This window comes from Meles meles, chromosome X, assembly GCF_922984935.1.
Source record: "Meles meles chromosome X, mMelMel3.1 paternal haplotype, whole genome shotgun sequence".
In the NCBI taxonomy this organism is placed as follows: domain Eukaryota; kingdom Metazoa; phylum Chordata; class Mammalia; order Carnivora; family Mustelidae; genus Meles; species Meles meles.
The window spans coordinates 63,955,780-63,981,059 of NC_060087.1; positions in this window are offsets into that span (position 1 = coordinate 63,955,780).

A 25,280-nucleotide genomic window follows, 5' to 3' on the forward strand; every position below is an offset into this window, starting at 1 on the left:
AAGGGGACTCCTTCTGTGGGAAAGAAAGACCAAAAGTGACAAAGACTAGAAAGGAATGGATAAAATTTCCAGAAACAATGGCAAAATAATTAATAAGGTAATACTAAATTCATATGTATCAATAATTATTCTGAATGTAAATGGACTAAATGCTCCAATCAAAAGATATAGGGTGTCAGGATGGATTTAAAAAAAAAATCTATATGATGCCTACAAGAGAATTATTTCACTTATTTTTTAATTTAATTTCAATTATTTTTCGAGAGACTCATTTTTTTAAAAGATTTTATTTATTTATTTGACAGAGAAATCACACGTAGGCAGAGAGGCAGGGGGCGGGGGAGGGAAGCAGACTCCCTGCTGAGCAGAGAGCTGGATGCGGGACGCCATCCCAGGACACTGAGATCATGACCTGAGCCGACTTAACCCACTGAGCCACACAGGCGCCCCGTCGAGAGACTCATTTTAGAACTAAAGCACCTGCTGACTGAAAGTGGGGGGATGGAGAAACATTTACCACACAGATGGACATCAAAAGAAAGCCAGGGTAGCCATACATAAGTATCAGACAAACTATATTTTAAACCAAAGACTGTAACAAGACATGAAGAAGGGCAGTATATCATAATAAAGGGGTGTATCCAACAAGAAGATCTAACAATTGTAAGTAATTATGCCCCTAAATTAGGAGCACCCAAATATATACAACAGTTAAAAACAAACTTAAAGGAGCTCACTGATAATAACACAATAATAGTAGGGTACATTAACACACCATTTACATCAATGGACAGATCATCCAAGAAGAAAATCAACAGATTATATTCTAACATATGTGTGCATGCAGTATACATATACTTATATGCATGCATACATATAATAACAGATATATTCAGTGCATTTAATCATAAAGCATCAGAATAGAAATTCTTTTTGAGTGCACATGGAACATTCTCCAGGTTAGATCACATACTAAGTCACAAATCAGGCCGCAACAAGTAAAAACAATTGAGATCATGTCATCCATCTTTTCTGACCACAGTGCTATGAAGCTTGAAGACAACCACAAGTAAATATTTGGAAAGACCACAAATACATGAAGCTTGAAGAACGTATGACTAAAGAATGAATGGATCAACCAGAAAATTAAAGAAGGAATTTTAAAAGTGCATGGAAACTAATGAAAAGGAAAACACGATGATACCAAACTTTTGGGATGCTACAAAAGCGATCCTAAGAAGGAAGTATATTGCAATAGCAGCCTACCTCGAGAAGCAAGAAAATCTCAAATACACAGCCTAACCTTATACCTACAGAAATTAGAAGAAGAACAAGAAATGAAGCCTAAGTCTGGCAGAAGAAGGGAAATACTAAAGATTAGAGTACAAATAAATGATACAGGAAGAGAAAAACCCAGTAGAGCAGATCAGTGAAACCAGGAGCTCGTTCTTTGAAAAAATTATTAAAATTGATAAATCCCTAGCCAGATGTAACAAAAAGAGAAAAGAAATGACCCAAATAAAACACACACACACACACACACACACACACACACACACACACGAGTGAGAGAGGTGAAAATCACAACCAAGACCACTGATATCCAAACAGTTACAAGATAATATTATGAAGAAATTGCATGTGAAGAATTTGGGCAATCTGGAAGAAATGGGTAAATTCCTAAAAACGTATAAACTACCAAAACGGAAACAGGAAGAAATAGAAAATTTGAACAGACCAGTAACCCACATAAAATTGAATCAGTAATCAAAAATTTCCCAGTCAATAAATGTCCCAGTCCAGATGGCTTCACAGGGGAATTCTACCAAACATTTAAGGAAGAGTTAATACCTATTCTTATTAAACTAGTTCAAAAAAAAAATGAAATGGAGGGAAAACTTCCAAGCTCATTCTACATTACGATTTCAAAACCAGACAAAGAGTCCAGTTAAAAAGAAACTACAGGCCAAAATCCCTGATGAACATGGATGCAAAAATTCTAGACAAAATACTGCAATTCAACTCCAACAATACATTAAAAGAACCATTTGTCATGATCAAGTGGCATGTATTCCAGGGTTGCAAGGGGGGTTCAATATTCACAAATCAAATGACGTGATACACCACATTAATACAATAAAGGATAAGAACTATACAATCCTCCCAGTAGATACAGAGAAAGCATTTGGCAAAGTACAGCTTCCATTCTTGATAAAAACCCTGAACAAAGCAGGAATAGAGGGAACAAAACTCAGCATCACCAGAGCCATATAAGACCCACAGCTACTATCATCCTCAATGGGGAAATCTGAGAGGTTTTCCTCTATGGTCAGGAGCAAAACAAGGATGTTCACTCTCATCACTGTCATTTAACATAGTGCTGGAAGTCCTAGTCTCAGCAATCAGACAACAAAAAGAAATAAAGGCACCCAGATTAGCAAAGAAGTAGTCAAACCTTTGCTATTTGCAAATGACATAATATTCCATGGAGAAAACCCAAAAGCTCCTCCAAAAAAAAAAAAAATGCTAGCACTGATAAACAGATTCGGTAAAGTCACAAGGTACAAAATCAATGTACAGAAATCTGTTGCTTTTCTATACAGCAATAATGAAGCAGCAGGACAACTCAAGAAATTAATTCCCTTTACAACTGCACCAAACCCCATAAGATACCCAGGAATAAACCTAATAGAAGAAGTAAAAATCTGTACTCTGAAAACTATAACACTGATAAAAGAAATTGAAGATGCCACAAAGAAATTGAAAAATATTCCATGCTCGTGGATTGGAAGGACGAACGTTGTTAAAATGTCTATGCTGGGGTGCCTGGGTGGCTCAGTAGGTTAAGCATCTGTCTTCACTCAGGTCACGATCCTGAGGTCCTGGGATTGAGCCCTACATGGGACTCCCCGCTCAGTGAGGAGTTCGCTTCTCTCTCTCCCTCTGCACAACCTCCTGCTCCTGCTCGCTCTCGCTCTCTCTCTCTCTCTCTCAAGTAAATTAATAAATAAATAAAATCTTTAAGATATCCATACTACCCAAAGCAATCTACACACTTAATACAATTCTTACCAAAATACCACCAGTATGTTTCACAGAGCTAGAAGAAACCATTCAGAAATCTGTATGGAGGCACAGAAGATCCCCAATAGCCATAACAATCTTGAAAGAGAAAGGCAAAGCCGCAGTCACCGCAATTCCAGATTTCAAGTTATGTTACTGAAGTGTAGTGATCAGGTCAGTATGGTACTGGCCGAAAAACAGACACATGGATCTATGGAGCAGAATAGAAAACCCAGAAATGGACCCACAAATATATGGTCAACTAATCTTGGACAAAGCAAGAAAGACTATCCAATGCAAAAAAGGCAATCCCTTCAACAAATGATGTTGGGAAAACTGGACAGAGACATGCAGAAGAATGAAACTGGATCCCTTTCTTACTCCAGTCACAAAAATAAAATCAAAATGAATGAAAGATCTACATGTAAGACAGGAAACCATCAGAATCCTAGTGGAGAAGATGCAGTAACCTCTTTGACATCATCCATAGCAACTTATTACTAGATACATCTGCAGAGGCAAAGGAATGAAAAGCAAAGATAAACTATCAGGACTTCATCAAGATAAAAAAAAAAAAAACTTTTGTACAGAGAAGGAAGTAATCAACAAAACTAAAAGGCAACATTCAGAATGGGAGAAGATATTTGCAAATGACATATCTGATAAAGGGATAGTATCCAAAAATCAATGAAGAACTTATACAACTCAACACCCCAAACCCAAATAATCCAATTAAAAAATGGGCAGAAGATATGAATAGACTTTTTTTTCCAAAGAGCACATACAGATGGCCAAGAGACACATGAAAAGATGCTCAACATCACTCACTGTCAGAGAAATGCAAATCAGAACTAGAATGAGATAGGACCTCAAACCTGTCAGAATGGCTAAAATTAACAGACAGGAAACAACATATGTTGGTGAGGATGTGGAGAAAGGGGAACCCTGTTACACTGTTGTTGGGAACCTGTGCAAGCTGGTGCAGCCACTCTGGTAAGCAGTATGGAGTTTAGTCACAACGTTAAAAATGGAACTACCGTATGATCTGGCAATTGTACTGGTAGATATTTACCCAAAGTATAAAAAAATACTGATTCAAAGGGATACGTGCATCCTGATATTTATAGCAGCATTATCAACAACAGCAAATTATGGAAAGAGGCCAAATGTCTGTCAGCTGATGATGGATAAAGAAGATGTGGTATATATAAACAATGAAATATTATTCAGGCAAAAAAAGAATGAAATCTTACCATTTGCAATGACGTGGATGGAGCTGGAGAGCATTATGCTAAGCAAAAACAAATACCATATGTGTTCCCTCATATGTGGGATTTAAGAGATAAAACAGATGAACATAAGGGGAAGAAAAAGAGAGGCAAGCCATGAAAGACTCTTAACTATGGAAAACAAATGAGGGTTCCTGAAGGGGAGGTGGGTGGGTGGGGGGATGGGTTAAATGGGTGAAGAGTATTAAGGCAGGCACTTCTTGTGATGAGCACTGGGTGTTGTGTGTAAGAGATGAATCACTAAATTCTACACCCAAAACTAATATTACACTGTGCTTTACCTAACTGGAATTTAAACAATGGAAACTAAAAACAAAACAAAACTGATGGTTATGAGAGGTGGGGGGTTGGTTAAATAGGTGATGGTGTTTAAGGTGTTTAAGGAGTGCACTTGTAATAAGCACCAGGTGTTGTATGGAAGTGTTGAATCACTATGTTGTATACCAGAAACTAATGTTACTCTGTATTTTAACTAACTGGAATTTATAAAATAAGTCAAGCAGAGAGAGTCAATTATCATATGGTTTCACTTACTTGTGTAGCATAAGGAATAACACGGAGGACGTTGGGAGATGGAGAGGAGAAGTGAGTTGGGGGAAATCGGAGGGTGAGACAAACCATGAGAGACTGTGGACTCTGAGAAACAAACTGAGGGTTTTGGAGGGGAGGGGGATGGGGAGTTGGGTGAGCCTGGTGGTGGGTATTATGGAGGGCACAGACTGCGTGGAGCACTGGGTGTGGTGCATAAACAATGAATTTTGGAACACTGAAAACATTTTTTTAAAGATTTAAAAAATAAAACCATAAAACAAATGAAGGAAAAGAACAATGAGATATATACGTATCTTACATATACCACATATCTGGAGGGTTGGTGGATGAGCAAAATGGATGAAGGTGTTCAAAACATACAGGCTTCCAGTTGTAAAATAAATATGTTCTGGGGATGTAATGTACTGCATAGTGAGTATAGTAAACAGTACTTTAGTGTATATTTGAGGTTGCTGAGAGTAGATCTTAGAATTTCTCATCACAAGAAAAAAAAATTTGTATGTCCCATGACAGATGTTAACTAAACTTATAGTAATCATTTTACAGTATAGACCTATACCAAATCATTATGTCATGCACTTCAAACTAATACAATATCATATGTCAATTGTACCTCAAATTTTAAAAAGGGATTACATTTGCAATAGCATCTAGTATAAGATTTACATGAATATAAGTGAAAGCCATATTTTAAAAACCCCTCTAAGCCTTATATGAGGAATGCAAAAAGAAATCCTTAAATTAGCAGATGTCCATTAATTTTCAAATGAGAGAGGTTTTAGTAGTGTAAATACATTATATCCTTCCTGTATCTATCTCTATTGCTCATGCAATTACGGGTGGATAATCCAAGCACGTCTTTAGAGGGAACTTGTAATATTTGATTCTCAAGTTCATGTGGGACAATAAAATAGCCAAAACCCTTTTGAGGAGATTGTAACATAGGTATGCTTGCACTAACATATGCCAAAATGTTTTCTAAACTTGCAGTAGTTGATAGAGTATGATATAGGCATGAGAGCTGACAAAAAAAAAAAAAAAAAAAATCAATGTGAGTGAACAGAGTTCAGAAAATGACCCACAGAACTGTATGGAAATGTTGTCGATGTTGAAACCCTGGTTATAAATGCAATGATCTTGTCTCCAGGATCGTTTATCACTTTATGTCATAAACAGAAAACCTGTATTATTTTGGCCAATTAATTTTGAGCTGTTTCATTTGTTGTAAGTGTTTTCTTATGGGAGTAATTCTTATGTCATGCATTCTCAGTGAAAACTAATCAAGCAATGCAGATTTGTTCTTTAAACTTTCTTTCACCTTGACCCTATGTCACAAGCATCCTTGCCTGCTTTAGACAATCACCCACAGAGGAGAGAGCTTTTGTGGCAGTCAAGGTATCCAGAGCAGAAGTTACAGCACACCACTGGGGCAAGGAAAACAAAAACAAAATCAAAATGAAACAAAATGCACGTGTGAATGCATTGGAGAAGACTACTGAATCATACAGTGCATTGACTGGGTGAGGGGACCTAGAAGATGCAGGGAGAGTAGCAGATGGGACTCCAGAGGGCATTAAAGAAACATGGATCCTATTAGCTGCATTTGTGAACACCAAGAAAGCCACTCATGAGCCATTAGAAATGCCAGTCATACACACTGACTGGCCCTCAGAAAGCCCCAGTACTCAGTTCACTTCAACCCCCCTCCAATCCCCCTCCCTCCCACACACACCCTGTGGTAGGTTTCTTGTGCAAGCTCCTGTTGGCAGTGACCGTGACCTTTGGAAGATGGCTAGGGAACATGCACAGAAAATTGGTCCAAAACTGTGGGCCAGGGAGAGAACACAAACTTGAGCATTAGTGCCACTTTATGAAAAGGAAAGGGAGACTAGCAGCACCTGGGCTGGTGTGTTGAAAGACCAAGAGAAGTCATAGGAGCTCAAAAAGAAAAAAAAAGAATCTGGAAATACAATTTCATCTAATACATTATACCCTATGACTTCTAGAATTATAAGAATTCCATAAAGTTAAACTCCTTTGAAAAGAACAACAACAACAAAAAGAATTATATCACAAGAGGGAGCAAGAAGTGGGGAACAAGTGAAGAAACAAGAGACTAACAATACCTGGTCTGGTGTGTTGAAAGACCAAGAAGAGGCATAGGACCTTAAGAATTCTGCCACAAGAAGGAGCAAAAAGGGTGGAACAAATGTATCTTTAGATCTGAGGTATCTTCACAGTCATTAGCAGGGCAGATGGCAGGTTTTTCACTCTTGAAGACAGTTAGTAAATCCTGGAGGAAGTTACTGATACATTAAATGTGAAGACAGTATTGCAAAACTTCAAGGAATATGAGAAAAAAAATCAAGGAAACATGACACCACCAAAGGATGACAATAATCTTCTAGTAATTGACACTAAGATATAGAGACTGACAAAACACTCAATAAATAATTCAAACTAGCACTTTTAGGGAAACTCAATGAGGTATAAGGAAACACAGAAAGACAATTCATTGAACTCAGGAAAGCAATTCCTAAGCAAAGCGAAATTTTTAATAAGTAGATAGAAATCACAAATAAGAACCAAAAGAAAATCTGGAGCTGAAGAATACAGTGAATGAAGTGAGAACTACAACAGAGAGCATCAGCTACAAATGGATGAAGTAAAAGAAAGAATCTGTGAGACAGAAGACAGGAACTTTGAAATTATCGAGTCAAAGGAGAAAAAAGAAAAAAGAATGAGAAATGTGAAGAAAGCTTATGTGATCTACAGGAAAACACCAAAAGAACCAACTTGAGAATTATTGGAGTTCCAGAAGGAGAAGAGGGGGTGAATGGGGCAGAATGGTCATTTAAAATATAATGGCTGAGAACTTTCCAAATCTGGGTAGATATTTGGATATCCAAGGTCAGAAAGTTCATAGGTCAACAAATAAACTGAACTTAAAGAGATTCTCTCCAAGACACATTACAAAAAACTGGCAAAAATCAAAGACAATGAGAGAACCTTAAAAGCACCAAGACAGCAATTGTATGATGACTGTCTTTCTCTGACTGACTTATTTTGCTTAGCATAAGACCCTCTAGTTCCATCCACGTTGTTGCAAATGGCAAGATTTGGTGGGGGGTTTTGATGGCTGCATAGTATTCATATATATATATATATATATATATATATACACACACACACACACACACCACAACTTCTTTATCCATTCCTTTGTTGATGGACATCTAGGCTATATGTATAGTTTGGCTATTGTGGACATTGATGCTATAAACATTTGGGTACACGTGCATTTGGATCACTACATTAGTATCTTTAGGGTAAATACCCAGTAGTGCGATTGCTGGGTAATAGGGTAGCTCTATTTTCAACTTTTTGAGGAACCTCCATACTGTTTTCCAGAGTGGCTGCACCAGCTTTATTCCCACCAAGAGTGTAGGAGGGTTCCCCTTTCTTCACATCCTCGCCAACATCTCTCATTTCCCGACTTGTTAATTTTAGCCATTCTGACTGGTGTGAGGTGGTATCTCACTGTGGTTTTGATTTGTATTTCCCTGATGCCAAGTGATGTTGAGCACATTTTCATGTGTCTGTTGGCCATTTGGGTGTCTTCTTTGCAGAAATGTCTGTTCGTGTCTTCTGCCCATTTCTTGACTGGATTATTTGTTCTTCGGGTGTTGAGTTTGATAAGTTCTTCATAGATTTTGGATACTAGCCCTTTGTCCGATATGTCATTGGCAAATATCTTCTCCCAATTGAGAGGCAGGGTGGGGGTTTAATGCCACTTTATGAAAAGGAAAGGGAGACTAGCAGCACCTGGGCTGGTGTGTTGAAAGACCAAGAGAAGTCATAGGAGCTCAAGAAAAAAAAAAAAAGAAAGAAAGAATCTGGAGATACAATTTCATTGTATTTGAGGCTGTGGGAGGAAGGGAGGGAAAAAATACAACAAGATGGGGCTGTGGGAGGAAAGGAGGGGGAGAAAAATAAAACAAGATGGGACCGGGGAGGGAGACAAACCATATGAGATTCTTAATCTCAGGAAACAAACTGAGGGTTGCTGGGGGGGTGGGGGGAAGGAATTGTGTGGCTGGATTATGGACATTGGAGAGTGTATGTGCTATGGTGAGTGCAATGAATTGTGTAAGACTGATGATTCACAGACCTGTACCCCTGAAGCAAATAATACATTACATGTTAAAAAAAAAAAAAAAAAAACAGAAAGAGAAAGAAGCCATAACTTACAAGGGAACACAAATAAGTCTCTCAGAAGGTTTCTCTCCAGAGACTTTATAGGCCAGGTGAGAGTGAGATAATAATTGAAAGCGATGAAAGAAAAACCTGCCATGCAAGAATATTCTATCCACCAAAGTTATTCCTCAGAAATGAAGGATAGATGAAGATTTCCCAGCAAACAAAAGCTGAGGGAATTCTTCACCACCAGACCTATGACCTACCTTACAAGGGATGTGGAGAGGAGTTCTTTAAGGTGAAATGAAAGGGTGGGGCGCCTGGGTGGCTCAGCAGGTTAAAGCCTCTGCATTCGGCTCAGGTCATGATCCCAGGGTCCTGGGATCAAGCCCCGCATCGGGCTCTCTGCTTGGCTGGGAGCCTGCTTCCTCCTCTCTCTCCCTCTCTGCCTGCCTCTCTGCCTACTTGTAATCTCTATCTGTCAAAAAAATAAATCTTTAAAAAAAAAATTTAAAAAAAAAAAAAAAGGTGAAATGAAAGGGTGAAAATTGGTAACATGAAAACATATGAAAGAACAGCAAAGGTAAGTACATAGCCAAGTTCCAGAATATTCTAATACTGTAATGTGGTGATCTGTTAACCGTTAAACTTAGTATAAAAGGTAAAAAGACAAGAGTAGTAAAAATAACTACAGTTACAATAATTTGTTAATGAACACACAATATAAAAAGAGGCAGAGGGTGACATCAAAAACGTAAAAGAAGAAAAGAAAGAGTAGAATTTTGTATGTCATTGAAGTTAAGTTGCTAGCATAAAATAGACTGTTATAAGATGTTTTATGTAAGTCTCCTGGTAACCAGAAAGCAAAAGCCTATAGCAGATTCACAGATGATAAAGAGAAGGGACTCAAAGCACACCACTACATTCAGTTTAAGTTGCCTTTTTGATTTGTTGATGGCTCCCCTCTCCGTGCCAAGGCTTTTTTACTTTGATGTAGTCACAGTGGTTTATTTTTGCTTTGGTTCGTTTCCCTTGCCTGAGGGGACATATCTAGAAAATGCTGCTAGGGCTGAAGTCAAAGAAATTATTGACTATGTTCTCTTCCAAAGTTGTATGGATTTAGGTCTCATACTTGGGTCTTCAACCCATTAATGTAGCATTATGTGTCAATTATACTCAGATTAAAGAAATTTTAAAAATTAAAAAAAAAAATGGGAAGAGGAGGGGAAAAAAAACAAACTAAGAGAAAAAGCATACCACTATAGAACATCATCAGTTCACAAAAGAAGCAGCCAGATAGGAAGAAAACAACCAGAAAACATTAATAAGATGGAATTTATAAATCTTTATCAAGAGTTACTCTAAATACAAATGGACTAGATTCCCCAAACATATGGTATAGAATGGTTGGATGCATTTAAAAACAAAAGAAAACAAAACAGAAACAAGACTTAATGCATGCTGCCTACAAGAGACTCACTTGTGGTAAAAGGGCACAAATAAGCTCACAGGGGAAGGGTCAGAAAGAGATACTCCATGCAAGTAGAATTCAAAACAGAACAAGAGTAACTATACTTACATAAGACAAGATACAATTAAGCCGAAATTGTAACAAGACACCAAAAAGGCTATTACATAATGATTGAGGCTTTAGTTCCTCAAGAAGATATAGCAATTGTAAATATATATGCACCCAACATTGGAGCACCTAATTATATTAAACCAGCAGATCTGAGAGATACTTCAGATACTAAGAGATCTGAAGGAAGAAATAGATAACAACATAATAGTAGGGATGTTGAATACCCCACTTTCAACAGTGAGGATATCATCCAGACCTAAAATCAATAAGGGAAACTTAGACTTGAACAATACTTAGACCAAATGGACCTAACAGACATATGCAGAACATACAATACAAGAGCAGCAGAATACACATTCTCCTCAATTGGAAACAGAACATTTCACATGATACATCAAACAACAGGTCATAACACAATTCTAAGCAAATTTAAGATTCAGATCATACCATGTATCTTTTCTAGACAAAGTGATATGAAATTAATAATCAATAGCAGGAGGAAGGCTAGAGAACTCACAGATAAGTGGAAATTAGACAACATGCTCCTGAACAGCCAATGGGCCAAAGAAGAAATCAAAAGGGATATTAAAAATATATTGAAAGAAAAGAAAGTGGAGACACACCATACCAAAACCTGTGGGATTCAACAAATGTAGTTCCAAGAGGGAAGTTTTATGGCAATAAACAACCACCTTAAAAAGCAAACGATCAGATACGAACAACCTAATTTTAAAACTGAAACTAGAAAAAGAACAAACTAAGCCCAATGTTATCAGAAGGTATGATATTACAAAAATCAGAACAGGTACAAATTATATAGAGGTCAGAGAAACAATAAGAAGATCAGTGAGACTAAGAGCTGTTTTCTTTTTTCCCCCAAAGAGATACACAAAACTGACAAACCTTTAGAAGACCCGGAATAAGGAGAGAAGACTCAAAGAAAGAAATCAGAAATGAAAGAGGAGACCTTACAACTGATACCTCAGAAAGACAAAGGATCATAAGAAAGTTCACTGAACAACTATATGCCAAAATTTGGGTAATTTAAAAGAAAGGTTAAATTTTTAGAAACTTTCAACCTACCAAGACTGATTCATTAAAAATTAAGAACTATGATCAGACCAATTGCTAAGGAGATGGAATTAGCAATAAAAAACCTCCTGGGGTGCCTGGGTATCTGTCAGTTGGGTATATGACTCCTGATTTTGGTTCAGGTCATGATCTCATGGGTTGGGGGACTGAACCCTGCCTTGGGCCCTGCACTCAGTGGGAGTCTGCTTGAGATTTCTCTCACTCTGCACCCCCCCCCCCGTATTAGCACTTGCTCTCTCTCTAAAATCAATCAATCAATCAATCTTCGAGAAAAGAAAAACCTCCCAACAAAGAAAAGCTCAAGATCAGATAGTTTCACTGGTGAAGTATATCAAATGTTTAAAGAAGAATTCACTCCAATTCTTCTCAAAGTCTTCCAGATAATTGAGGAAGATGAAACACTGCCAAGCTCATCTCACATAATCCAGCATTACCCTGGTACCAATGCCAGGCAGAAGCACTGCAAGAAACGAAACTACAGTCCAATATCCCTGATGAATATAGGTGCAAAAATCCTCAACAAAATATTCATAAACTGACTTCAACCAGATACTGAAAGGATAATACATCTTAATCAAGTGAAATTTATCCCTGAAGTGCAAGTGTGGCTCAACATACACAAATCAATAAATGGGGTACACCCCATTAATAAAATGAAACTCAAACTCATACAAAAAGGCTTTTGGCAAAATACAACATCTTTTCATTATAAAAATCTCTCAAAAAATGGGATGTAAAAGGAAAATACTTCAGATCAGTAAAGGCCATACCTGATAAGCGCAAAGCTAACTTCATACACAACGGTGAAAGGTTGAAATCTTTTCCTCTAAAATCAGGAACAAGACAAGAGTGCTCACTGTCCCCATTCCTATGTAACATAGTACGGGAAAGTCCTAGCCAGAGCAATCGGGTGAGGGAAAAAAGAAAGAAAGAAAGAAAGAAATGGCATCTAAATCAGAAGAGAAGAAGTTAAATTGCCTTTGTTTGCAGATGATATAATCTTATACATACAATGGAATATTACTCAATGGAATATTACTCAGAAAGGATGAATACCCACCGTTTGCATCGATATGGATGGAACTGGAGGGGACAGTGTTAAGTGAAATAAGTCAAGCAGAGAAAGGCAATTATCATATGATTTCACTCATATGTGGAACATAAGGAATAGCACAGAGGACCACAGGGGAAGAGAGGGAAAACTGAATGGGAAGAAATCAGAGAGGGAGACAAAGCATGAGAGACTCTGGACTCTGAGAAAGAAACTGAGGGTCACAGAAGGGAGGGGGATGGGGGAATGGGCTAACCGAGTGGTGGGTATTGAGGAGGGCAGGTGTTGTGATGAGCACTGGGTGTTATACACAACTAATGAATCGTTGGGCACTACATCAAAAACTAATGATGTACTATATGTTGGCTAATCGAACATAATAAAAAAAAATCTTATACAGAAAACATCCTAAAGAGCCCAGCAAAACTTATTAGAATTAATCAACTAACTTAAAGTTGCAGGACACAAAATCAGCATACAGAAATCAGTTATGTCTCTATGCACTAACAATAAATTACCAAAAGTAGAAATAAAGAAAACAATCCCATTTACAAAAATCATTCATTGGAGTACAGATGGTCCTTCTTTAAAATCATTCAAAACAATAAAATACTTAGAAATAAACTCTTTAAACTAAAAAAAAATTTTTTTTTGCTTAGAAGTACATTTAACCAAGGAAGTGAATGATCTGTACAGTGAAAACTACTGGACTCTGATGAAAGCAATTGAAGAAGGCACAAATTGAAAGGTATCTGCATTCATAGATCGGAAGAATGAATACTGTTAAGAAGTCCATACTCCCCAAAGCCAATTATAGATTCAATACAATCCTTGTAAAACTTCCTAAAACATTTTTTCACAGAAATAGAAAAAAAAAATCCAAACAATTCTAAAATTTATAGGGAACCACAAAAGTCCCTGAAGAGTCAAAAGAATCCTGAGAAAGAAGCTGAAATCTGGGCCCATCACACTTCCTGATTTCAAATTATACTACAAAGCCATTTTAAGCAAAACAGTGGTGGTGGCATAAAAATGGATACACGGACCAATGGAACAGAATTAAGAACCCAGAAATAATCCCTCCCTTATAAGGTCAAAAAGATTTGGCAAGGGAACCAAAAATATTCGACAGCGAAAGGATAATTCTTCAATAAATGGGGTTGGGAAAACTGGATAACCACATGCAGAAGAATGTAACTGGATCCCTGTCTCACACCACTCACAACCCTTAAGCTGAAATGGATTAAAGACTTATAAAAGGTACAGCATGGTGATTATAGTTAATAATACTGCATTATACATTTGAAATTTGCTAAGAGCGTGGATCCTAAGAATTCTCAGCACAAAAAAGGAAAAAGTAAATAATAATGTGAGGTGATGGAGGTGTAAGACCCAGGGTGGCAATCATTTCTCAATATATAAACGTATCGAATCAACACATCATACACTTTAAACTTCATGTTGTATCTCAATTATAAAATTAAAAATAAAAAGGTTGGCTAACCTAACACCTAAGAACTGAATGTATGTCTACTAATATATTAATTTTGGTAGGTAACTGTAATGTAAGTAATCGCTAGTGGATCTCTCTCTCTCTCTTCTCTTGATGTTGATTTGTGCTTCAATGTCCATTATGCCCGACATGGAAACAAGTAAAGCTAGAAAAAAATGCTAAAATATTTGGGCAAAGACCTGAATCACTATTTCTCTAAAGGCAATATTCCAGAGACACCTGAGTGGCTCAGTTGGTTAAGCGTCCAACCCTTGGTTTTGGCTCAGGTCATGATTTCAGGGACCTGAGAGCAAGCTCAGAATTAGGCTCTCTGCTTAGCAGGGAGTCTACTCCCCCTCACCGCCCCCCCACTCTGGTCATTCCCTCCCTTCATGCTCTCTCTCTCTCTTTCTCTCAAATAAATAAATAAGCTTTAAAAATATAAAATAAAGGCAATATTCCAATGGCCAATAAGTACACAAAAAGATGCTTAGTCGTTAAGGAAATACAAATCAGAACGACAGTGGGGTGCCAGTTCACAACCAACAGGATGGCTATAATAAAAAGACAGAAAATAACAAAAGCTAGAGAGTATGTGGAGAAACTAGAGCTCTCCCACATTGCTGGTGGGAATGTAAAATGGTGCAACCCTTGTGCAGAACAGTATGGCAATTCCTCAAGTGGTTAAACATAAACCTTATGAACCAATAATTGCACTCCTAGGTATATGCCCCAAACAATTGCAAACATAGGTCCACACATAAACTTGCATAGGATCGATCATAATGTCAATATTTAAAATAGCTAAAAGGAGTAAACAACCCAAATGTCCATTATTCGAGCAACAGATAGACATCAGTGGTATATCCATACAAAGGAATATTTTCATTCGGAAAAAAAATGAAGTACTGATACATGACACAACATGGGTGAACCTTGTAAATACTACGTTAAGTGAAATAAGTCATCAGAAAAACCACATATTGTATAATTCCATTTACATGAAGTCTCCAGAATAGGGAGATCTACAAGACAGAAAATAGATGAATGGCTTTGTAGAGCTGAGGGTTGGGGGCAATGGAGAATGACTGCTAATGAACGTGGGGCTTCTTTTGGGAATCATGAAGCTGTTCTAAAATTGATTGGTGATGGTTTCACAGGTCTGAAAATATACTAAAAACCACAGAATGGTACACCTTAAGAGGGTGATTTTTATTGCATGTGAACTATATCTCAACAAGAAAGAGATATATATGTTTAGATATTGATAAGCTCTGGCAAGTGACTGTCCAAAAACGCAATACTAATTCACACTCATGGGCATGGTATACGATGGCATCCATTTTTCTTCATCCTTCACATTTGATGATGTCAACATTCTAAAATTCTGCAAATTTTATGGTTGGATTATGGGGAGGTGTTGGTGAAAGTCTCCCTTATATAAACAGTGAGGGTACATGGCTGGTCTTCCATTGGGTCTTTTCACAGGTCAGGCCCTGGGGATACAGAGATGAATGAAACTCGGCTTGCACCTCAGGTCCTGGACTACAGGGGACAAAAAACTGGACAATTATAATGGAGAGGGATGGAAAGAGACTTTGGGATTCTGAGAGAGCTTGGGCTGAACACTCAGTGTTAGGTGATAAATTGGGGGTCGGAAAAGGTTGCCCGATGGAGGGAAATCCTTAAGTGAGTAAGGAAAGAAGTCAGCCAGGATCAGTACCCCAAGAAGTCCAACATAGTTTGAGTTTGTTCAGCTGCAGGCAACCAGACCCAGCTTTCTATTCTGTGCATTAGTGGAAGTCGAGGTCAGCTACGGGAGGCAGAACAGGATTAGAAAGTCATGGCCTGGCATGACCCGGAGCACTTTAATTTTTTTTTTTTTATTTGACAGACAGAGATCACAAGTAGGCAGAGAGGCAGGCAGAGAGAGAGAGAGGAGGAAGCAGGCTCCCTGCCAAGCAGAGAGCCCGATGCGGGGCTCGATCCCAGGACTCTGGGATCACGACCTGAGCCAAAGGCAGAGGCTTAACCCACTGAGCCACCCAGGCGCCCCGACCCAGAGCACTTTAACACCATTATTAAAAATCTCGATGTTCTGCTCTCCCTGATATGAGGACGTGGAGATGCAACATGGGGGTTAGGGGGATAGGAGAAGAATAAATGAAACAAGATGCGATTGGGAGGGAGACAAACCATAAATGACTCTTAATCTCACAAAACAAACTGGGGGTTGCTGGGGGGAGGTGGGGTTGGGAGAGGGGGAGGGGGTTATGGACATTGGGGAGGGTATGTGCTATCGTGAGTGCTGTGAAGTGTGTAAACCTGGCGATTCACAGACCTGTACCCCTGGGGATAAAAATACATTATATGTTTATAAAAAAAAAATTTGAAGGGGAGGCGAACCATAAGAGACTATGGACTCTGAAAAACAACCTGAGGGTTTTGAAGGGTCGGGGGTGGGAGGTTGGGGGAACAGGTGGTGGGTAATAGGGAGGGCACGTATTGCATGGAGCACTGGGTGTTGTGCAAAAACAATGAATACTGTTACGCTGAAAAAAAATAAATTAAAAAAAATAAAAATTAAAAAAAAATCTCGATGTTCATTCGGGACCAGACGGAACCCTTGGGTAACCCTTCCAAGTTCTTTCCCTCTAGGTTGCACCAGAATATATCCAGGGCATTATCTGAAAAGTCTCAGTGTGGCTTAAGGCTGTGATATCTGCCTTCACCACCAGAGACCTGGGCTAGGAGATGCCATTGGCCCCACAGCTCTGGCCTATGGAGTTGGAAGCTCTAGGTAGGATGAGGAGCCTGAGGTGTCAGTCAGCATCTTAGGGAAAAGACCCAATGGGAAGCCACATGGAAAAGAGACCCCAGTGCTACAGTGCCCACAGCGATTCTGTATCAAGTCTTTGTGGCTGACACAGAAGGCAGCTGCAAATGTACCAGTCTTCTGAATGGCATACCATCACTGGTTGTGAGAGTCAAACTGTCCAAGATTTCTTGTTACACACGGCGAAACTGAGGCCTGAGTGGAAGAAGGTAAGAGCTTGTCTGAGCCTGAACTGGGGGTTTGATGTCTCCCCTAGGCTGACAGAATGAGAACAGGGGTATTTGTGGTCAGATGGTGAGTGAGAACAGTGTGATTCATATTTATAGATCAGACATGTCTTCCTCTGGAGCTGAGAAGCTTCAAAAGCAAAGGGTCTGGGCAAAGAGGGGGGTGGATGGATCCAAACGGGTCATCATTGCAACGAAGGTCTGAGGTGGGTTCAGGACAGCCAGGATCCAAATCAATCAGCAGGGCTGTTCCTGTAAGGGTATAATGTGTGATGCTGTGTGTGTGTGTGTGTGTGTGTGTGTGTGTGTGTGTAGGTCAAGCCCTCTGGTGGGTGGTGAATATATTTGTTAGGGGTTGCTGAGAAATACAGGTGAAGTCTTATCGCCAAGTCTTGCTCCATTAAATCTCACCATTGTCACTTGAGTTTGTCATGCTGATGCCAAGTTATACCCCCTGTTTATCGACTGGACTGGCTGGAGAGTGACACCATCGCAGCCAAGGGTTCTGCCTCCTGAACTGAAAGAGGAAGTGAGGAGGCCTAATAACCTTGCTTCTTGGGCCTGGGATCTATCTTTCAGGAGGGCAGCAGCTACATGTATCTCTGCATCCTCCCTGGTCTCACACTTTGCCCTGCCTACACTTGGCCAGACCACGTTCATTTCAGGAATGCAGAAAGGCCTTTGGCACTTCCAGGAAGACTGCTCTCAGCCCAGACTTTGGAAACATCCAGCTTCTGTTGGGCAGGAGGCTCTGGACTCCACGATGGAAGAAATAAAAAAAGGATACTGCTCACCATTGTCCCTGACCAGCGGGTATAGGCACAATAAAGCCTTAAAGAAAACACACCCACTGACTCATTTTTTCAGTAAACATTTGTTGGGTCCCTGCTGTATGTCAAATCCCTGTGTCAGGGACTGGTTGTTCCTACCCCAGAGAAGAGAGTCTGGGTGAGACAGTCATGTAAATTAACCCTCCAGAGGTGACAGTTTAACATATGAAATGCTGTGATGGGGGAAAGGACCCTGTGTGTTTGTGTGCACAGCAGAGGAGGAACAGGTGACCAAGGGCTGGGGAGATCCGGTTACAAGGAAGGACTATTTTTATAGGGGTAGGAATACAAAAGACCAGAAGGACAAGTGGAAGGCTGAGTTAGGGAAATTGTGGTGTCAGAGGAGTGCAAAGGCCCTGAGACAGGGTAGAATTGAAAGTTCCTTTTGGGGACAGAAGGCAAATTTTAGACATGTTGGAGAGAGAGAGAGAGAGAGAGAGAGAGAACTGTAGGAGAGAAGCAGAGTCCAAATGTTTAGGTGCAACATCTGAAGGAAGGTCCTGGAGACAAAAATCCTGGATGGAAAGTGGAAAGGAGCTCTTACAGAATTGTCTTATTTTGGATCTGGGTAGTCCAGAAAGATGCTTCCATTCCTGGTCCGGACTGTGTCCTGAGCGCCCATCCCTGTGCAGATTTCTATATTGTGTAAACGGGTCTTTCTAAATGCACCGGCTCTAGGGAATTATGGAGAGGTCCACCTAATTTGAGCTGTTTCCCCCCCACCCCCGAAGCCAGTAACCAGGGACTATCCTCTGTTGCCTGGGGGACCTGGGGACCAGCACATAATGAGAATATTGATATGAGTTGATCTCAACTGAAACAAAGAAAACATAAGAAAGTGCTGCATATTTAGTAGGTGTGAAGTGTGTGAGAAGAGGCAGAATTGTGGAGATGGGATCTTGGAAACAGGCAACTGAGAGAGAGGAGGGGAAGGAGGGAGTGAGGGAGTGAGGAAGAGAACAACAATGGAGGGAGGGAGGGAGAGGGGGAGAGAAATGCGAATATTGGTTCCTTTGTATAAGGGATATAGCCTTCAGCTGGGACTGCCTCCCTCACATCAGAAGTTTTTAGAAAAGTATCCACTCTGATATGCCTCCCTTCCTAGAGAACAAACGCTTTTGTACCACTTGGTAGAAAAGATATTTTTGCCTGGGTTTTGTTTGGTTCTTGTGTATTGGTTGGCTGGTTCCTTGGTTGGTTTGCACGTTTGCTTGTTTTTGAGTACTAAAATCCTCCTGGATGACTGGAGAGCTCCTGTAAGGTGGATGCAGGGTCCCAGGTCAACTATGTTAAGACTCATGGTTGCCATTTACCGAGGGCCTAGTATATATCAGACATTCGGTCGTGTGGGTTTTAAAATTGACAGGTTTCTTTCCAACAGTCCTGCAAGCTGATTATCAGTCAAATGGTACAGAAGAACAAACTGAGCCAGACTTTACATGATTTGCCCAAGGTGACACAGCTGATTAGTGTCAAGGGCTGGGACTAGACAGCAGGTCAGACTAGGATGTGGGCACGTTCTGTGTCACTCTGGCCCCTGGGAAGCCCTTCCCAGCCTGAGTCAGGCCTCTGTCTCTTGTCCCTAGCCTCCAGAGATTGCTGCTACCTTCATTACTGTTCACCACTGCATAACAAATTACCCCCAAACATGGTGCCTTAAAATGATACATGGTTACTATCTCAGGGGCTTGTGGATCAGGACCCACCAAGGGTATGACTTAGCGGGATCCTCTACATCCCATCTCTCACAAGGCTGCGATCAAGTCTCTGCCAGCCCGGGGATGGTGGTCTCATCGAAAGACTCGACTGGGGGAAGATCCACTTCCAAGCTCACTCATGTGGCTCCTGGCAGGATGCAGTTGCTCGTGGGTTCTTGGTCTGAAGGCCTCAGATCCTCACGGGCTGTTGGCCAGAGACTGCCATCAGCTCCTTGCCATGTGGCCCTCTCCATCAGAACAAGAACACAAGAAGAGCCAGGGAGAGAGAGAGAATGAATTCCAGCAAGATGAAAGTCACAGACTTGGCCTAGCCTAAATTCAGAAATGGCATGCCATCACTTTTGCCAGATTCTATTGGTTAGAAGCAAGTTACTAGGTCCAGCTCACACTTAAGGGGCAGGGATTATACCAGGGCATGAGTGCCAGGATGTAGGGATCTGTAGAAACCCTTTTAGAAGGCAACCTTACCACAAGAACGCTCTGTCCCTGTTTCAGTAGAGTGAGCCCTTGCAGGTATCAGGTACCTTGATGGAGCTAATGGTTGGTGGGTCACCTCGAACAGTGCTGTGTGGCCTGGTTATCCCAGCCAGCTTCTGGTAGGCCCACTGGATGGGTCTCATCAGGACTCGGGTCTGCCTGGTTCTGCCTTCTTCCCCATCGCCACCACTGGGATGGTCACTGAGCCCATGGGGTGCAGACAGCAGCAGGCAAAAGACCATCTACCTGTGTGGATGGAACACTTGAGCATGGCCAGGACCCAGGGTGGTGTTCCTGGCCTCTCTGACTAAAACAGGTGAAGAGCTCAGCTGCCACAGTGCGACGGGACCCACCTCAACAGAACAAGTTTATGGGTGGGAGAGGGCTGGGTTCTGGGTTATCTGTAAAAGCTGTGGTGGTGCTCTTGCTTTTGCCCTCTGGGCTGGGATTCAGGGGTGTAGAATCCCCCATGTTCACTGGGAGGCATCAGGGGGCCATTTCTAAGGTGATGTGGGGGTCACCCATGCAGGAGGGGGAACTGCTCCGAAGCTGCATGAAGACCTAGGATTATTCAAACACAGGGGAGGGGACCTAATTTAGGGTCCCCTAAAGATGAGTTGAGTGAGCATGGGCTGGGGATAATTTACATGTGTCCATGATATTTAACTCAAAGGTGGAGAGGGATCTGAAGCACGTACGGCAAAGTGGTGTTAGGTATGGGTGGTGACTGCTGTATTGTTCTCTCTATTCTTCTGCAACTTTGGAACATTATAGGAGAAAATATGCTAAAAGTGGAAAATACAAGAGAAGAATGGACTCTCAGAGCCCCTGCACCCCACATTTCCTCAGTGTGACTCGGAGCCAAATGCAGGAATTCGAGAGGCTGGTGGGCTCAGGAGTTTCCAAGACACCAAGTGGTTCCATTAGGCCATGGGGGTATGGACTGCAGGGGGTGGTACTCCCTTAGTAGAGCCTTAGCCAGGAGCAGAACAGTCCCAGAAAAGCTCAGGCATTTCCCAGTTCCTGGAAGCACTCCCCAGACTCAGCTCTTCCCCTGCTGATACTTCCCTGCAGTACTACTAAGAGCAGCTTACAAAGAGACATGGTGTCACAATAGGAAATAACTGACCTGAGGCAATGGACGAATGAGGCCCTGTGCTGTGAGGAACTCTTTCCAAAGGTGCGGTGAGAGTCGTTGTGGTCAGATTAGAACTTAGTGGCACTCACGCCTCTAAAATTTTGCCTTGGGTTCTGCAACAGCTCCTCTCCTTCTGACTCCAACCTCCCTGTCCCTCCACTCACTAGTCTCGTCCCCCACCCCTATGAGTGTCAGTCAATCATGGCCCAACAGCCATCCTTTTTGAAATGTTTGGAACCAGTGGAACGATTACTCTCTACCAACACAGTCCTATCCCAACAGCGGCTAAGAAATAAGCAGTACTGTTCCAAGGCACAGGAGTACCGATTCATATGCCTAAGTAATGGCGTAATTCCCTCTCCCCAACACCACCCTCCCCCAGTGCCCTCACCAAAAGAGGCAAACCATAAACCAGAGGAGGCAGATGCTGGGGTGTAAAAGGACAATAACTATCATGAAGCCAAAGGAATCGAGTGTGCCCCATTTATTTTAAGCCTAGTGACTGAGAAACAGGGAAAATAGGGGCATGTGGCCGCAGAGGGGGAGCTGGATTACTCTTCATGGGTGTGTGCAGGTCCTGTGGTCTCAGTTTCCAAGTTTCCAGTATTCTCCCCTGGGCAAAAGCGGGCAAAGAGGAGTGACAACTGGGCCCTTGGGAGCCCTCGGGGAAGTCAGGCCTGGCCTGGGGGCCCCCTGGCTTGAGCAGGAAGGGGACGTGTGCTGGCTTGGCTGTGAGCAGTGAGAGGGGCCGAGGCTGGCTCTGAGCTCTCACCTGAAGGACCTGGTGAAACATGCCAGGGCCCTCTGGAGCCAGTTCTTCCAAGACCCTTGGGGACCAGCAGGCTTTCCGGGCCAGGCTGTGCCTTTGAATGCGTTCTGCACGAGGCTGACAAAAACACATGAAGGGCACAGTGTCTTTAGCTGAGTCAGTCCTGTTCTGGAAAATAGAGAAAAATCATTCTGCCCAGGACTGACACTCCTTCTTTCATCAAGTGTTTGCTGAGGGCCTACCCTCTACGTGCACACAAGGCTCAGTTTTCGGCACTGGGGATACAACAGTGAACTCTCTAGAGACCTAGATCCCGGCCCTACTGGGGCTGATCATCTAGCCTTGATGTTGGAGGGAAATCAGACTCACCAGGTCAGGACCCAGCAGCAGCAGCAGCAGCAGCAGCCGCCGCCGCCACAGACTGCCAGGGAAGTTGATGTTTTCTGAGAGTACAATGTGCATGGCGTGTGTGAAAGGAGTTATTGTCTGAGGCCAGCAGAATTCTTCATGCTACTGGCTGTAGAGACGTTAAGGGCCTGTCCCCCTCCTTGAAACTCCACCCCGCCTCCCTGGCCCGGATTTCCATCATCCCATCCTGCAGATGGGTACACTGTGTTCAGGCATTCTCTGCCACTCCTTCAAGTACTGAGATGCCTCACTGACTAATATCATTGTTTCCCTTTCCCCTCCCTCACTCTCACTTAAACACACTCTAACCAGGCTTCCAGCTTCCCCACTCTACATTAACATAGATGGTTAGGGGACTAATCGTAAGTGATGGCTCCCAACTTTTACATTACTCTTTTTATGAATATATAAGCCTAAAGACTTAAGGGAAGTCTGATTTGTGCATTATTTTGAGCTCTAGTGAAATTCAAACCCAGGTCACTGTCAGTTGCCCTTTCCCCCTCACCAGCCCCCTCCTCATATCCAGAAACTCAGTTTGCAGACAGGAAGGCTCTGCCAAATTTCTGAGACCGCCCCTGGATTCACAATGAGCAGAGCCCTAGCTTTGCTGGGGATGCATAGTCAAACTCCAGGTTTCTCTTCCATGTGTTAGTGAAAGCCAGGGTAGGACAACTGAAGAAAGCACAGATCTAGAAACCTGTGTCTCAAAGAGAACCCCAAGACCTTTGTCTGTAATTCTCTGAGAGTCAGGCTGCTCCATCAAGGCTCAGGCTCGGCTCTGGGAATCCCTCCCAAGGCCCTGACCTTGAGGATGCTCAAGGGGAGTGTCCAGGTCTCAAAAATGGCTTACTAGAATACTGGAATGGGTCTAAAGGCCATGACGTCTGAGCCCCCAGGGCCCTGTGCTACGAAGCCTCAGTTGTCCCATGCTGCTTCTAGTTTTGGTCTGTGGCAGCAGGAAGAAGGAGACTTTGGTGATGGGCTGAAGGGTAAATATATTGCAGCTGGTTATTCTGTGCTAGAGTGACTCTCCAAAGAATCTCCAAAGAATCCAAAGAATCACAAAACATCAGTGTGTGATACCCATTTGACATCATGAATTTTTTAAAATGTTTTTCAATTTGCAATTTGAAAAATGTAAACTCATTTTGCTATTTTGTCTCCGTTATTGCCTGTGCTGTTGAGCTCCCATTCCTTTGGTACTGGCCATTTGTAATGCTGTACGTGGCCTGTTCAATTTGTTGCTAACTTTCCTATTGTTGTTTGTGGGTGTGTGTTTCTTGAATTGTTTCATCAGAGATCTCTGCACGTCGTAAATATAATTCTTGGTCAGTCCTAATTGAAGAACATATTTGCTCCCAGGCCCTCACTTCTCTTTGCACTGTACTTCTTGTGTCTTCTCATATGGTTGCTTTTCATCTGGGGGTGTACATATTGGCTGCTTTATTTAGTCTTCACCACAACCATGCAAAATTGGTAATACTTGCCCCAGTTTTCAAACTGGGAAAGCAGGACTTTGAGAAGGTACAATGATTTGCCCCCAGATGCTAATCTGAGATCCTAACCTTTGTGTGTGCAAGAATCGGAAACTAAGTAATGAGTCAGGCCCATGGCAGGCTGTCAGCAAACACTGAGGCCCCTCTACACCCCTGCCTCCTCCCAAGCACAGAGGGAATAAAGTACATAGCAAAATTATCCCCCTTTTACCTGCAAAAGAGTGAGCCTACTTTAGACCCCACAACAAGGTGTTGCAGAAGAATGGGACATGACATGGGGCCCGCTGGGCAGAAGAACACTCTAATGAGGGTCAGGAGATCTGAAGGGCAGATCCGGACCCCTCACTGACTGTGACCTTGGCCAAGTAATGGAGTCCCTCTTGGCCACTTCTCTAACATCAAAGTAACAGCTCTGACCCTCACTTCATGAGTTGGAGTGAAGGGGGATTCTTGGAACCGAGCTGGGTTGAAAAAGAAGAAGATGTGGTATTCATCCAGCAGTCATTTCATCAGCCCGTAACCCTCCTCATCGTGAGCTCTCAGCTATTGCTAGTGTCTTCATGGTATTCATGCAAATGCCTGCTGGCCCAGGTCTGGAGGACAAATCAGACCCAAAGCCTACACTGAAGAGCCTGACCTCAAGGAAACTACTGAGTGTTGGCTCTGGTCCCAGTTCAACACCTGCTGCTCTGTGGAAGGGGCGTCCCATTTAATCCTCATAGCTCTGCCCTGAGGCAGAAACTATTTTTCCTTTGAGTCCCTGTACTCGTCACCCTCCCCCCACAAAAGGGTAACAACATCAGTCCTCAACCCTTCAAGAATGCTGTGGAGTTTAATGAAGTAAACCTAACAGCACTGGGAGATATTAAGAAGCATGGAGCATGATACAAGTCCAAGTTACCATTCAGTTAACTGCAGGGGAAGAAAAGACACAACAGAGCTGTTTCTAGTCCATATGAGATGAATGGTAACTGTTGTCACTGTTCATTATTAAATGCCCACTGCTGATCGTATGCCTGGCAGTGTTACAAACGCCACCCCCCACCCCGAAAATCATGGTTTC